Source organism: Camellia sinensis, chromosome 2, assembly GCF_055761805.1.
Source record: "Camellia sinensis isolate YWXY chromosome 2, ASM5576180v1, whole genome shotgun sequence".
NCBI lineage: Eukaryota > Viridiplantae > Streptophyta > Magnoliopsida > Ericales > Theaceae > Camellia > Camellia sinensis.
The window spans coordinates 98766448-98783999 of NC_138962.1; the positions used below are offsets into that span (position 1 = coordinate 98766448).

Sequence of the window (17552 nt, forward strand, 5' to 3'; positions counted from 1 at the left end):
TTGGTTTCGTCTCTTTATTACTTTTGGAAAAATGCTATCCAAACTAACAAATCTTACAAATTTTTCTTGCTAACTGTACAATAATGAAACTGTGGAAACTGGACTCACTTCAATGATATAAAAGGTGAGTTAGAAAAGTTTGTAAGATTTGTTTTGTGTATAGTTCTCCAACTTGTTCTTTCCTTTTCCTTTATGTTTGATTTATTTAGTCTTTTTTTTAACCTTTTTGGCTGGGAGGGAGTTGATGCTTCTTTAGGCTTGTGCACAATTTACAGGTGCCTCAATTGTGCTTCACTATTTATTACTGGGGGTATTATTTATCAAAAAAAAAAAAAAACTGTTTGTTATTGGGGGAATCATCAAACAGTGGGATAGTAAAAAAAATTTACACAAATGGAGGGGTGCAACTCCCCCGTGTTTTGTTATTTTTTTTTTGGTCCTACACCCTGCATTCTAATTAACCCTAAATAAAACTAAAGACGGTGTTGGAGGTGGTAATTTCAACCCAGGACTGAGTATTTTTTTCGTCCTTTTTCCTCCCTAGATATTAACAAAATGGGATATATTTTATGTTATGTTACAATTAATATAAAATTTATTAATTTTAATATTTTTTTTTCTAAATTTTGTTTCGATTTTTTTCTTTTCATGCAATGTAATGATTACAAAGCTACAACTAGGTTAATCAAACAAGTCTGATTCAAAATAACTTTCCCATAATCATGACAAAAAAATTGTAACTAACGGTGGCCCTAAACCTACATTAATAATGAAGATGATGGAGCATACATTAAAGGTTCATGTTTATGAGTATTACTATGATGATTCAATATTGATTATCCTAGTTACAACTATCAAATTCATTATGTGTCATTGTACGAAATTCAGAGAAAAAATCTAAAAATATAGAAGTTGGATATAATATTTCACATAGCCACAAATGGAGGACAGAGGACCATTACAAAGACCAATACTGTTTTCTTCCAAACTATAATATTTTCTAGAAAATCTTTTCTTTCAGTAACACATCTGAAAAAAATACTCAGTCCTAGATATTAACAAAATGGGATATAAAATTAGGCTTGTAGACATTTTTTTGTTTCTAAACATGCTCATTATGCTTGCAAAATAGTGTACATTTAGTCTTCTGTATGTATTGTAAGCTATGTGCGGTCGTGCAGCAAAAGAAAAGGAAAAAAGAAGATAAAACTACGTATGTTAAGATATTGCTGAAGTTCATCTGTTCAACTTGTTTATTTGCATTTGTATTGTTATATATTGATAGATATATTCTGTGAACAAATATAATTGCAATACAAAGGGAAATGCAGTGATAATGTTACTGTGCCCAGGTTTTCTCAACTAAACTATGTCAATAAGATTATCCATGTTGTCACTAAAGAGCGGTATGGTTGTTTCTTTTGAAATGAGGAGCCTTGGCTTCTTTATTTCATTGGCATATGGGTACTGTACCGTGAACAGTTTGATAACTGTTCTCTTTGTTCATTTGCTGTAAAATGTCCCACTAGCCGTGTGACAGAAGTTCTCATGATCACTTGTGTTCATGATGAACGTGCTTCTGATTTCCCTTTTCAAGAGAAACAACAAATTGTATGTAGAACTGGGAGGGAGAATGCTGTGCTACCAACTATCCTGGATACACAGAAAGATTATAAGAAGATTCTTAAATATGAAGTTGTGAGTTTGTTTTTAATGTGGTAACTTGTTGCTTTTTCTTTGGCCAGTGTGCATGTCAAATATAAAATCTTCCTTTCTGCTATTGAGTACTTACCATTTTCTCCTGGAGATGATTCAAAAGGCAGTTTCGAAGAAATTGTTGAGAGGTTTTTATCTATTTCCTTGACCTTAAGTTTATTGTTTGAGACAGGGTGAATTGAATAGTATTATTTTCATAACTGGGGAGTTCATTTGCAATCTACTCTAATAGGGTTCTGTCAAGATCTCAGGAAATCAAACCTGGAAAATATGATAAATCGTCTGATGTTGCTGAGCAACATCGGTTGCAGAGTCTTCAAAAGGCTATGGTCATACAATGGCTCTGCTTTACACCTCCCTCCACTATTATTGATGCTCAGGCTTCTAGTGCCAAACTTCTCCTCTGAGCACTGTTACACAGGTATATATATGTTTGATATGCAGGTACTTCTGTTTGTATTTGGTCCCATAAAAATTGCAACATGTCTCTTCTATTTACGTGGACACTTTTCTACATGCACAAAAAAGAGGGAGGATTATCTCAAATGTTAGGGTTAAATCAATATACATCTACCAACTCAACGGTTGTAGGTATTAGGTATCAAGTATCAGAGGTGGTGATGCAAAATATAAGAGGCTCAAGGAAGGCTAAATTCAAAGAAGTGATGATATTTAGATATTGGCGTGATTTCAAAGAGAAACGTACAGGAATCTTATATAATTATGTTTATAGTATTATTAGAGTCTTATTTTATGATTATTTTTTTGTTTTCTCGTATTTTTAAGTCAAGAGGTATTTTAGCAATTTCAAATTTGCTAACATGGGCTGTAGGGGTTGTCCATGAGTTCTCTTGTGGGTCCAGTTATTTAATTGGTTTATATTTATACTTCTTATTTGGTCATAAATTGGTTTTGGAGGTCAAAAGTAGTTTTTTGGTTCTTGTTGGTTTAGGAACTCTCCTAGTTCTATATAAAGTCATCTAATGCTTATATTTAATAGAGTTGATATGTTAAAAATATTTCAGTGCTTTGAAGCTTTCTTGTGGACCATGAAAGCTCCAAAATCAGTTAGGGTTTGATAATAACTAAGAAAGCTTTCTTAGTAACCCAATAATAACGAAGGGATTCTTAAACCTATCATCTTCTTCTTCTTCTTCTTTACACCCAAACCCTGGTTATTATTATCGGGTTACTATTTACAGCCTTTGAAAAGTGCACTTTTCAACCTCAAAGCCTTATCCAATCACCCCCAAATCAATCCCTTCCTTTACCTATTAGCTTTTAATTTAACTGTTAAAGCCTAAATTACTCACCGTTTAGGCCATCATAGGAGTTAGATGGGTAGGTATGATATCTTGGGAGGTGTATCAAGGCATGTAGCAGTCGAGAGTGAAAGGTCAACGTCCCTTCTCGTTAAGCCTAGTCAAGGTGGAGTTGTTTTCTTAGGGTAGCCAGGCAACCTTGACGAACCCTTGATCCTAGCCTCCAATCTATAATCCTTAAATGATCTCAAGCAGTGAATGCCTAGGGAGACATAGGGAGTGCATAAGGGAGACATAGGCAAGCTGAGGACTAGGTTATGTTGACTGAGTCGAGATAGTAATTCTCGAGTGTTCCTAGTAAGAATGAGGTACAAAGGACAATGGTCAACGTAGGCTCTAGGCAAACTGGGTGCTCTAGAGCCATGATGTTATCAAGTAGGTTATGGCTAAGCGGTGAACTTGGCTCTGCCACAGGCTCCCAACCATGCATCGTGCTCTTCATACTTTGACTCATTCACTTTGGAGCGCTTTCCTGTTAGGGCGGCACCTACTCTTGTGAGCTAAGCATCCTAGTTGGTGGGTATATGTCCCTACTTATGCTCGGCATACAACCTCAATTTGTCTTGTGAGGACATCGTTGGGTCTCGGAGCTTTGCCATGCAGAGGTATGGTGATAATGTCGCGGTGCTCATAGGGCTCGCCACATGTCAGGGTGGTATAAGTTCTCAACGTCAAAATTTGTTGTGGTACTACTTGACCAAAATTTCAAGTCCCATAACCCATGGCTGGTGGAATTGTGAGTCTTCTTTTGTCCCCTGTACGCATGCTATATTAACTACGAGTGTTCACGAGTTGAGTCGTGTCGAGTCGGGTCGGGTTACCCTTAGCTCGTCAACTGAACCGACACCATCGGGTGAGGAAATTAGTCACTCTTTATCAGTCGATATACTGTTTGAAATCAACCGAATCATAGACCTCGGTTTGATTATCAGTTTAGTCGATTTTGAAGATCCAACGAAGATAGAGAAAGAGTAGAAAAAAAAATTATAAAAAATGAAATTCAAATTTCAAAAGAATACACCTTAAAGCTTATATTTATATATATATATATATATTTACAGATCCGTATAGGAGAGAGTGGAGGAAGGAAATGGGGGAAAAAAGAGGGAAAAGAGAGAGAGAGAGAGAGAGAGAGAGAGAGAGAGAGAGAATATTTCTTAGACTCCAATGGAGAGAAGAAAAAACAGAGTGTAAGTGACCTATAGAGTGAAGAGAGACTGAGAGATAGAGAGTCTTTTTAGTTTTCTAGAAAAGACTCTTAGGGTTTATTAGAGAAAAACATTGAATGGTTATGAAGAAAAATGGGAGAAAGTGAGAGAGACCGAGAATGAGTGAGAGATAGAGAGAGTATCTTTGTTTTTTGGGGAAGTCTTTGGGTTTATGAGAGAAATTGAATGGTTATGAGAAAGCGTAGCAGTCTATCATAGAGAGCTCAGACTGACAAGAGTGTACTTCCAAGGCCACCAATATAAAATGCTATATAATTATATTTATTTGGTCTGGTGTGTATTTTTTGTATCCATTTCCGACCACAAACTCGTGAAATAATATATTAGAAAACTACAGCCTATCATGCACCTGCTCGAAATCGTCTCTAACATCATGAGGCTGTCTGGGTCGGACGATTTATGCGGGTTAGCGGGTATAATGACAACCCTATTATTAACCCCAACATCCCATCCTTAATAACTTCTACACCTACGTATTTCTCAGTTCATTTTCAACTTGCCAATGTAATGGATGCTAACCTTTTTTTCCCGTTGAAGCCTTTTTTTCCATTTGGTTTACTCATTGCCAACTTCTCAATAACCATGTTTGGAAATGATGGTATTTGAAATGTTTTGGTTCTTGTTTTCTCCATAGTGGATCCATTATTATTTGTAAAGGAATTTCAAGATTTTATATGTCAAGACTATTGGTTTTATGAGAAATTCGTATATTCAATTGTATATATAGTTACATCAAGACCTCAGTATATATAATCCCTAACTCCTAAAACTAAAAAGAAAATACAAAGATTACATAATCACAATCATACCTAATATAACGTAATTACAACCATGCTTGAATCAAGCCTAATATATACAATCAGAAGTATGCCTGATATAGAATATATACAATATATTCTCACAAAGATGTACCTTTGGGCTTGGCGGGGCGTTCGTCTTGGCCGGCGGCGGCGACGAGCTTGGTTGTTGGTTCCGTTCTGTTTGATGTGGTTGCTTTGGTTAGAGCGGAATAGACGTACCTTCTTCAAGGTATCTCATAGTGTTTCTTGGTTACAAAGTCATCTTCTTCTAGTTTTGTATAGTTGGTTGGAGGGTAGGGTAGATCCGGATTTATTTGTGTTTTTAGATTTTTTAGATGAGGTGATTGGTCAGCCCTTGTTTTATTGGTTCTCCTTTATGGGGTGGTTTTTTTGTATTGGTTGCATCATCTTGATGCTTTCTTAATAATATTTGCTTACTTATCAAAAAAAAAAAAAAAAAAATTCTCACAAAGACATTTATAGTAGCTTTACACTAAAGGGCTTGTAATATGTGAAAAAAAATTCTTTGGTTGGAAAAATATGTTATATGTGAAACACCTGGCAATAACTCTAGAAAGTGAAGTTTGTAAAGGTAGATCCGTCTATGAGGCTCTGAATCCACTTGAAATGCAGAAAATTTGTCTTTTGAAGTCTTATTTTAATACAAACAGTAAAGAAAAAGTCAAAAAAGACTAGCCCCCTTCAACAACTTGATGCCAAGCATATATTGTTACACGAAAATGTTTCTTGAGAGAAAATGGTTTAACGGAAAGGAAAGGAAAATAAAATAGAAATAATTCATTTTCCCGTTATTTATTCAGTTTAAAAGAAAATTTATGTAGAAAAATAATTTTAACTTTTCCTCGATGTTGAATCTTGTACTTTTTATAGGAAAGCATTTGAGGAAAACTAGTTTCTTAAAGAAAATAGTTATGGTGGAACCTACATTTTCTTGTAACAATTGAACACGTGTAACAATTGAACACGTGTACATGACAGTAAAAGAAAATGGTTTTCCTTTCCTTTCTTGTACTAGAGTTCTTGAGTCTTCAAAGGATGCGTCTATTAGAGTGAAATTCTTATTTTTTTCCCCCTCCTATTGGTGCTTTATTGGCTGTAACCGGAAGTTGAGTTCAAAAATAAAACACCATGCTCAAAAAGAGGCTTTTTTGCATAACCCCGGATTCAACTTGGAAACAAGTGGTCCGTACGCCCATGTACTCAAGTAATTATTGAAGCTTTAAATGAATTGTAAATACTTCGGAATGATCCCTATATTTGTTTTTTATATGCTTAATTGCACTTAAGAAGGATGAACATGGACACGGGATATGGTAATCTCAAAAAATGGAACACGGATCAAACTTAACAAAATCACTTTCTCCTAATAACTATGAAGCATGGACACACCAAAATGGAAGCCGTGGCGGTGTTGGATACGGGGACACGTCGAGGACACGTACGAGACACGCCATATGGCGTGTCCCTTTAATTTAATTTATTTTTTTGCAAGGGACACGGCAGAGACACGGCGAGGACACGCATGTCCAAATCTGGACACGCCATGGGACATGGTCGGTGAGAAGAGTAAATGAAAGAGAAAAGGAGTACAAACCTGGTCGGCGCCATAAGCCTCGCTCTCTCTCTTGCTCTCTCATGACTTCGATCTCGAGCCAATCGACCTCCATCCAGTCCATTTCGACTAGCGATAGCCCTTCGACTTCAATGATCCAGTCCACTTCAACTCCCTTTGACTTCGACGATCCAGAGCCCGTCAATTCGACTTCTCAGAGCTCTCTCACCTTCTCTCTCCCTTGCGATTGTGATCGCGATCGATCGCTCTCTTGCTTCTGTCTCTCTCTCTCTCTCTCTCGTCTCTATCTTCTTGACTCACACACATATATATATATATATAACTATTATATTATAATTGGTCTAAGAGTTAATGGTTGGACATCATAACATGAATTTCAGTTTTAAGGATAACTATTATTATTATATATTATATAATAGTTATTATATAACATATAATATACTTATAAGATAATATATAATATATATTATAAGATAATATATACTTATGCATATTAATAAAAAAATAAATAAACACATGTATGTAACATAAAATAAAATAAATTAATTAGAACACATTATTTAAAAAATATAATAAATAAATAAAATAATTAATGTATATTAAAATAAAAATATTTATAAAAAAATTAAAAATTTGCCGTGTCTCTTGCCGTGTCCGTGTCCCCATTTTTTAGAAATTACCGAGTCCCGTGTCCGTGTCCGTGTCCGTGTCCGTGTCCGTGTCCGCATGTGTGTCTGTGTCCGTGCTTCATATCCTAATACTTTCAATAGGTCAAACCAACACCAGCTAACTGGCTTTGGCCTCACCCAATTATAAACTTTCTTTACCCATCTGCTGTCTTCTAAGTTACAGGAGTGTATTTAGTACAAGGGTAATGGAACTTAGATGAATACAAATATGAGTCCATTTCCCCGTGTCCTGAATTGTGGGGTTTTCCATATCATACATTTGGTTCCAGTATTGACATTCGATACTTGTATACATGTCCACAAATCATGTAAAAAGTGCCCTTTTTCAGTGAATAATGAGAACTTAGTGATTTTTATTTTTATTCTTTACTTGATTTAAAATTGGAAGCAATTACATTTGTGATATTGTCTTTATTGCTGGTGCTTCTAGGTTCTGAACATGTTTTTCTTGTTCCTTTGATTAAGCTCTACCATCTATTTGTGGTTTGAATTTGTCTAGTTTCTCCCATTGTCTGCTACTGTGGTCTCTTCTTGCATTATTCTTATACATGCTTGACTAATTACTTTACTATTTTTCTTACCTACCTATTTTCTTGTTCTCATCTTGTTGGCTTGCTAAATACTGATCTTTCATTGTTTGTAGCAACATACTGTTCAGGGAGTTTGCTCTTATTTCCATGTGGAGGGTGCCCGCAATGCCCATAGGTGCACACACATTGCTAAGTTTTCTTGCTGAACCTTTGAAACAGCCAACTGAAACTCTTCTTTCTACTGAGGATCATGATGTTTCTGAGAACCTAAGAGAGTTCGAGGACTGGGTATGGTTTATTTAGATCTGTACTTGTTCATTGCACTCAATGTTGTTTATGCTTTTCTTTTGGCCTCGACATATTATCACTTCTAAGACTGCAAGTTTGTACAATGTTTCATTAAATTAGAGCGAGTACTACTCCTGTGATGCAACTTATCGCAACTGGCTGAAAGTTGAGTTAGAGAATGTGGAAGTTTCTCCCCTTGAATTGTCAGTTGAGGAAAAGCAAAGAGCGATTGCAGCAGCTAAGGAAACACTAAATTCATCATTTTCACTGCTCTTAAGTGAGTTGATTTACCTATATGCTACAAACATTGCACGTAGAGATCTTTGGATTAGCCACCATGTTTATTTGTTTAGTTTTTATTACGGATTGTTGACTTAGTCACATCATTTTATGTTCTTCTACTTGTGAGCTTTTAGGTTTGAATTAATTGATGTATTTTATTTTCTAGGTGTGGGTGAGAGGTGTGGTTAGAGGTAGTCCGGGAAGATGGCGGGCACTTCAATGGCCTGAGATCACCGGAGGTGGAGAGGAGGAGGTCAAGGCAAGCTTGGAGAGGGAGAGGTTGGCAGCGATAGACCTTTGAACACTAATGTAAAATATGAGAGGGTGTTTAAGCATGAGACTTGGTTGTATTGTTGTTGTTTCTCGCTGCATATACGATACGTTATATAGGCCGCAGGAGTATTGGAGCCCAAGAAAACTGTTAGACAGGTGGCTCGTTCTCCTCATCTTTGCCAGAAGTGATATAAGCCCTTCTGCCGTCTGTGGCTTGCCGGCAGGCGGAGAGCAACGTTTCATGGCAGGCAGAAAGTAACGTTTCGTATATGCATCGGATGACATGAACGTAAGGCCATTGTTGCCTCTTCTCCAAGCCTGGTTGAGATAGAGTTGTCTTAGCAAGAAGACAACCATCTCGACGATCCCATGACCTCAGCCGCCAGTCCAGTATCCTCTGATGATCCCGAGCAGTAGTGCCTGGGTCCTGCTCCCAACCCTGGCATCAAGTAGATAAATGGGCCAGGGCCCACCTTAGTGTTTAAGAGAGCCAAGGGCTCGTTTCCAAGTGACCAAGTAGGAGAATGGGCCGCAGGAGCCATTGTTTATCAATCCAAGTCCAAGTGAGCCGGGGGCTGATTGTATTGTTGTTTGGCCTTGGAGCGAGGTATGAAGGACCATGGGCCCTGCGGGGCCATGGTGCTGCCTGTTGCAGGGCTCTTCATAGCTAGATATATTTGGGCTTGTATATATGCTCCCTCTTAGGCTAAGCATATAGTTTTGGTTGCCTTGGCACATGGCGCCCATAGGGCTCGCCATGTATCAGACATACGACATGTCAAACGTGGTGCCTTATTGGTCTGCCACGTAGGTGGGGTTTTGGTGATGTGGCACCGTGGGGCTTGCCACGTATTGAGCTTGATGCAAGTACCCACACTAGGAAAAGAAAATCCATGGTTGGTTCCCACTGAAGATCATGTTTATGAATCAATAGTACCTTTGTTCCTAGAATTGCATGCCATTGCAATGCTTTGTCTGCCTTCTGGTGAATGTATGTGCTCGGATGCCACCTCGTGTGCAACACTACTGAGTGCCCTTTATTCTTCAGTAAGCGAGGAAGTTGTCTTAAATCGCCAGCTCATGGTATGTTGCTTCCTTTCGTCCTGTCATATGATTCAGAGGGATGGGAGCCAAATGAAATGGTATATTAGTTTTTGGTAATTTGAGGATAGCTTTACACTTTTGTGCTTCATTGTGCCTTAAGGATCTATATGCCAAATTTGATTGCATTATTTTTAGTGGGATAGTCTCGTAATGTGTTAAGGTGCACTATTTTCCGAAGGTCACTACTCTATCCATGATTAGGTCCATCTATTATGATCTAAAGAAGCGTGGACACAGACACTTGACACGTGACAAATATACAACATGATTCGGATTTGCCAACACAACAGTCTTAAAAAAAGCAAGACACGACATGCCGATGGACACGTGAAAGAGACATTTTTATATATTTTATATGCAATATATATTACAATATTCATGAATTTCGAAAAAACTAAATTAATATTGAGTTTTTTTTTTCATTTTTATTGGATATTTTTTATTTAATAATAAACTATTTGTTTATTTATTTATTTTTTTGTTTGCAATATTTTTTTTCCATGCATCCTCCTTTGAAATGATGGGCTTGATGATATCCAAATCTGAGTAGCAAAAAACTTCTACTTAGGTGACGCTTCTTATTGAGAAACATGTTTATGTGCTCCCAAGTAAGAAACTCCCTTCCATCAAGGAAGAAACTTGCTCTCAACTGAGATAGAAACGAAAAACATACAAATATCAAAGAAACAAAAGAAAAACAACTTAAACTAATGATAGTACTTTCTATTTATATAATGTGTATTCATACTTGACAAAAACAATTTATAATTGACGTCAATCACAAATTCTTATTCATATTTTATGTCTATGTAGAAAATTAATTGTTATAATATATTTATGCGTTTAATATATGAAATATATATACGCTTCCATAGGCATTCCCTACCTTAGAAACTTCTATATGCTCTCTCTCCCTCGCCCCCGCTTTGCGCAACTAAGATCCAAAGACAAAGCCTTGCATAATGAATTGGATCGATGGAAATGTAGAATAAAACACCCAACAAATCCCATAATAGGTGTACTACATACCAATAGAAAAGAGAGTTTTGCAACCTAGCCCGTTTGGTGAGATGTAAAGATTACAAACCCTAATAAAAAATTTAAGATGTGTTGAAGAAGACAAAGCTGAACCCAGGTAAGTACGTTTCTTTTTTTTTTTGCCTTTTCCTTTTTTTAACATTAATTGTAGTTATGCTGATATGATTAGTTCTACTTTTTCTTTGAATCATAGATCTAGGGTTCCTGTAGGCTGAATGAACAAAATCAGTGATTTTTTTTTTTTTTTGGGGCCCATCGTCTTGTCCAAGGATTGTTCCAGAAAGGGACACGCATGTCCAGAGAATGTCAGAGGTGTGTCCAACAACCAAAAGAAGTGAAAAAAATGGGACACAGGAGAGGGTGTGTCTAACACGTATTTGCCGCATCTCCGAACATGTTTGTGTCCCAGACGTATTAGACGCTGATATGTTAGATCAGATGAAGTGTCCGTGCTTCATAGAATATGATGCATATAGTGTGAACCTGAGGTTTTTTGAAAAGTTGAGAGAATAATGAGTAGTATGGATTTACATATTTATTGATCATTTGGATTTTTTAATATTTAGAACCTTGAACCTTTACAACTTCAAAATTGTTTGTGAATTGTGACTTCTAAAAGTAAAACATTAAGTTCTCTTCCTAATTATTTTCAACGTTTATATGTAGAACATAAACTATTTGTTATTATTTTCATATAGTAAATAGAAATTTTGCTATGTGAAAAAATGAATAATTTGTTTTTAATTTCATATTAAATAGATAATTAGCCATGACTCGGCTGTGATTGTATCCTAATTATTTGGAACTTGCTGTGTTGTTTGGATCCTTACTTCTTGGGTTTCTTACAACAACCAAAATATTAAAAGGCTTTATTGAGGCTCGCCTTGATGTTTACCTCGCCTTGAGGCTAAGGTAAAACGTATCAAGGCTTTGATTTTTAGACTACGTTTTCCAAAGGGTTGCGCATCACAGTCTATGGCATGCACCTTAGGTGAGCCTTGTACATTTTTTGCGCATAAGCATATGAGGGCATAAGAAGAAGTTCCCCTAGGCTATTGGTAAACTTAATCTAGTAGATGAAACAAACATAAAAAGGCAAAAAATAAAAAGAATCATTTTTGCAACTATATTCTATAAGAGGAAATGATCAATCAAGAAAAAACAGAGTTAATGTTCAAGTGAAAAGTTCAATCACTAAAGCTAAGAATATTAATTTCACTTTTAATGAAGGCAGGTTTCCTTCTCTACAGTGAAATGTTTAATGCCTTGTGGAGAAAAGTATTTACACTCTTATATTTTAATAATTTTATTTATTTATTTAGTAATTTAAAATATTTGATTTAATAACTAAATATTAAAATTTAAATTTTGAATGCTTATGCCTCAACGCCTTAAGGCTTTCACCTCCCCTCGAGTTAAACCCCAAGGGGTTGGCTTGTTGGCAAGGCCTTGGGTCTGGGGGGTGTGCTCTTTCCAAGGTTCAAGGATGGAAACCTCTTAGGAAAACCCTTGAATTAACCGTGGTCCACTTGCAGAAAACTCCTTGCCGAGGGAGTGTGCACCCCTAGGAATTAGTCGGGCTTTGACCCGGACAGCCTGGTGCCAAGAAAAAAGAAAAAAAAACCTCAAGTTACACATTCGCCTCTAAAAACTTTGACCACAACTCAAATTAAACCTTTCAGTTCCTGAAACAATACCATTAAATATCTATTGATTTGTTTATGAATCACTTGATACTTAAGTCCTGCATAATCTACAAAGTTTAATGAGGTGATGTAGGATATAATTATGTAATATGTAAAATTTGCTTCTGCCAACTATTTTTCATCAGATAAGCTTTTTAAGTTAGGTCTCTCTCTCTCTCTATATATATATATATATATACACACACACACATCTTTTGTCTCTAACATTTTTCCTTGATGGGAAGGTGAGCGTCTCTATCTCATCAACAGACAATTACTGCATTGAGGTTGTTCTTCGCTACTTGGCAACAGACGGTGATGGACTTGGTCCACATGAACTTAATGATGGTGGCATTCTTGCTACAGTGATCGCTGCTGGCTTTAAAGGTAAGGGATGGTTGTAACTGCATTATCCTTTCAAAATTCATTATTTTGGAACTTAAATCTGTTAACTGGTAGTGGTTAAAGACTCCTATTTTACTTGATGGCTCAGTTTTTTAGGTGATCAACTTTTACTTTAGATTCCACATGATTGCAATAGAACTAATCAAATTTGAGGGGACATCCAAACACACCTTGAAAAAATAAAAGCTTGTTATATGTATATATGAACATTTATACAGAGTTGCAAGCTTGTGGCTTTAATTAAATACTTTTTTGTTTCCAAAAAATCATGCCATGTTTATGTGTTGAATAGAATTTACAAGTAACTAAAATACAAAGGATGACGGAAGATATAGTGGAACATGCTAATTTGAAAGTCTACAAAAGTTTCTTGGCCCTTTCTGCATGTTGCTTGAAAAACGGATATTGGCAGTTGGATTGTTGGCTCTTCTGTCACAAATTGGCCAATACCTTCATGTCCTTGTCTAAATTTGCTCAAATGCAATTCAGTTCTACATTCGGATTGGGTAAAGTCTAATACAAGGTATCCAACAGGAATTACTAGGAGCTGTTTGACATCACATGTCCTGTCCTACATGGTATTTAGTAAATGGAGATGTAAACACAATGCGAAACCTGGATGTGAGCCGCTAGTTATAGGTTGTGTATTGTTTAAAACGACTTTCTTTTGTGTTATATAATGTATGAATGCAGGAGAGCTTGTTCGATTTCAAGCTGGTGTAACAGTGGAGATCTTACGATTAGATGCCTGGTATTCAAGCAAAGATGGTTCCCCGGAAGGCCCAGCTACATACATCGTGAGGGGCCTTTGTCGAAGGTGTTGCATTCCAGAAGTTACTCTTAGATGTATGCAGGTAAAGTTGTTTTTTGGAAGCCGGAAGTCCTTTTGTGTTTCTTCAAATTGGTTGGTTTACCATGTAACGTTCTACCATTTTGCCAATTTCTTCCTTTTAAAAATAATATATATTTTTCTTTGCAATCTCAAGGAAATTTGTAAGAGAAACAAAGGATCTGTAGTAAAGAATAGTAGTTTTTAGTTTTTGTTTCGTGCTAAATTCACAGGTTTCTGTTTCGCTCGTGGAGTCGGGCAATCCACCTGAAAGCCATGATGAGCTGATTGAACTAGTTGCATTGCCTGAAACTGGGTTTCTCCATTTATTTAGTCAGCAGCAATTGCAGGTAATCTATTATCTAGATAACGAGTCTTTACTTGCTTGGGGTGGCTATTATCGCATTTTCTCTTTTCATTCTTCTTCGTAGTCATAGTTGACCTTCCCTCACAGGAGAATTGACTTGGATGGCAGTTTTGTCAACATAATTTTTGCCTTGGCAATAGTGTTGCCCTCCTAAATTTTGTCCATCCACCCTTTTTTATTATTATTATTTTTTTGGTTTCTGGTAAAGTTGCCAAGATTAGGGCCTTACTATAATCTTTAGGCTTAATTACATTTTTGGTCTCCAAAAAGTGTTGTCATTTTGGTCCTCAATACTTAAATTGTGTCAATTTGGTCCTTTACAAAAATTTGGTTCTTAATGTTTAAATTGTGTCAATTGGGTCCCCAATGTATAACAATTGTTCCAATTTACTCATATTTGGGAACTAAAACTGTAATTAAGCCATAATCTTACTATGTTAGAAATTCGCCTGAATGATTAAAGGTGTTTTATTTTTCATGAGTTTGAGAATTATATAGGTCCCACAAATAATCCATTTTTGTATTGTAACTAGTCGTTATTTTGGTTGATACAACAATTAAATACCCATTGATTTTGCTGATAATTTTGTTTTGTTTTGTCCAGGAATTTTTATTATTAGAGAGAGAATACTGGATATGCAAATTGGAGCTTGGAGAGGAACTTCCTTGTTGATTTGTGTGTAAATTATGAGGTGTTGATTTAGGGTTTAATTATGAGGTGCTGATTTAGTAGCAGTGTAATGCTCTGCTGGTGCAGTGGTATTTTTGTGGAATGGATGAAGGGTTGAAGTTTTATTTATTTATTTTTAAATTTTTTTTTAAGTAGTGTGTTTTGGGTAGTTCTTTTCTAGGCAGTAGGTAGATTGAGATCCTGTATTTGTTGATTCTTAATTGATTGTTGAGCTCCCTCTCCAACTTTCATAAGTTTATGTAGTAATTACTCCAACTCCAACTAAACAAGGGAAATGCCATTTTAATGAATAGTTGGAAAAAAAAAATTAATTTAGTGGAAACCTTGCAATATCAAAAGAAAATTTAATTAACTCTAACTGCTAAATTGAAAATATTTTTTGTACTGACATTATAATGATATTTCCCCTTTAAATTACCGACTATCATTTTTCAATTTAAAAAAATTTAATTCAGTGAAAATTAATTATCATAAGCATAATTGTTTAGTAAAATTCTCACTTTTATTTCATTAAAAGTTCTGAAGTCCATATTTTTATCATTTTCATTAGTGATCAAAAGAACTGATTTGTCTTGTAAAACATGCCTTTTCTTGTGATTTTAGTTGAAATGTTATTTTGATTTTCAAAAGATTACATTAAATATGCATCCCAACCATGAATTACATATATAAATTGAAACACAGAAATAAAAATACAAAAATAGTTCATTGATGTTTAGATTAGAGACTGAAGACTATTTAACATATTATAATTCACAAAAACTAAATAAAAAGCTCAGTTTTAAGTCATTCATCGGTCTGCTAATTATAATTACCAAATGCTTTCGGCGTTTATAATTAGTAGACCAAGGGATGATTATATTTAAGTTTTTTTAATTAAGCACTTCTAGCCAAACATGTGTGGAGGATTTTGATTGACCCTAAATCCCTATTCTCCAAGGTTTTGTCACGGAAATATTGTTCGTCTCAATCTTTTCTTATGGATACTGTCAAGAGCAATGCTTCATGGGGATGGAAATGAATTTTATGAGGAAGAGACTTGTTAAATCCGGAGATAAGATGGGTGGTAGGGGATGGTAAGTTAATTAATCCTCTTTGGAGGATCAATGGATTTCAACTATTCATAATCCAACATGCTTGAATCTATCTCACTTCATTGATACTCCAAATCATGCTTGGAGGATCGATCGTCTACGAGTATTCTTTCCACTGGAGTGCATAGATTATATTAGGGTTATTCATTTACCGGCCGTGCCTTCGTGAGATCAAATTATTTCAGCTTTACTAAATTTGACCAATACACCATTATGGCTTTTTATTTATATGCAGCGCGCTTTTTATTTATATGGTAAGTTAATTAATCCTCTTTTTATTTATACGTAGGGGTACACGTCACCAATCTGGTGATCTCATTTGAAAGTGATTGTAGAATCTTAGACAACTTCCTAAGTGGACGCTTTTTTGTAGAAGTGGCTTTATTGTATCTTTTCAGTCCGATAGGTGTTATATCGGAGAAGTTTCCACTAAGCCTAGTTGTCCATGATGTGATAAAGGGATAGAGACTGTGGATCACTATTTCTTTGAATGCCAGTATTCTCAACTGGTTTGGCGAGCTTCTTCATTAGGCTTGAATTTTTCTAGAGGAAATTCCATGTTTTTTTCTGGATTGGTTCAAACAATAGATGAAGAAGGTTTGGGATCATGAAATTATTGTCCAATCCATTGCTATTCTTTGGGCCATTTTGCGTCAGAGAAATAGTTATGTGTTTAAAGGCATGAATATGACACAATTACAAGCAAATCTTCTTGCTCAAGAGCTCACCTCTAACGTTACTTGAAGATCATTCCCATGTTTAGAGCAGGCTTTAATACCTTAACATCTACTGCTGATGTTTATAATAATGATGATATCTGTATGCTTGCAAATTCTCTCTCTAATGTGACAGATTACTAGGTGTAGACTTTTGTCATAGATGGTTCATAGCGGGCAGCTGATCAAAGTGCGTGTCATGTGTTTGTTTCAATGTAGACTTTTGCAAATTCTCTCCCATCATCTATAATGCCCTTTGATGGTCATCTCTCACCTACGTATGACAACACTCGCGTATATATAAAGGGTGACTAGAGCCGCGCCACCTCAATCGTAGTTGTCGATGTGATCAATGTCCACCATCGTTGCCAAATAGTGGAGATGTATCTTGTTCAGAGTCAACTCCGCATAGTAACCGATGGGGTTCGAGGAACCCGTCAAACTATCAAAAGTTTAAAAAAAAACATTAGTTATCTTATCAATATTTTGTTTAATATAAATTACTCTCATCAAAAAGTTAAGAGACTCCATCAAATACAAATCCACAATTTATTGTTTTGAGAATTTTAAATCACTCTATTTGATTAACAATTATTAAAAATAGTTTTTGAATTTTTATTTTTTATTTTTAGTGAACTTTTTAAATATTTATGTAATTATTTTACTTTGTAGATTCACTTAATCTAGATACTTAGACACATTTCAAAAGTAAAATATTTATGAAAAATATTTTAAAAATTCACTTACATAAAAAAAAATTAAAAATCAGTATATATATATATATATATTGTATTTGTTGAATTTTTTTTAAAAAAATTACAAATATTTTACTTTTTAGATGTATATAGGTTAGGTACGTCTAAAAAGAAAAAAAAAATAGAAAAAAAAAAACTCGAGCTG

The 17552-nt window shown here is 35.4% G+C and overlaps 1 pseudogene across 1 annotated transcript in view; it reads left to right on the top strand.

The window, feature by feature from the left end:
* LOC114316583 (nuclear pore complex protein NUP107-like) overlaps positions 1-15185 on the top strand; it is a 53353-nt pseudogene extending 38168 nt beyond the window's left edge. Inside the window, exons 16-24 of the transcript XR_014361398.1 lie at positions 1746-1844; positions 1949-2137; positions 7994-8168; positions 8289-8445; positions 9604-9806; positions 12796-12937; positions 13649-13809; positions 14018-14134; positions 14756-15185. The product of XR_014361398.1 is annotated as a nuclear pore complex protein NUP107-like (transcript). The remainder of the gene's footprint in view (positions 1-1745; positions 1845-1948; positions 2138-7993; positions 8169-8288; positions 8446-9603; positions 9807-12795; positions 12938-13648; positions 13810-14017; positions 14135-14755) is intronic.
* Positions 15186-17552: the final 2367 nt, after the last annotated feature.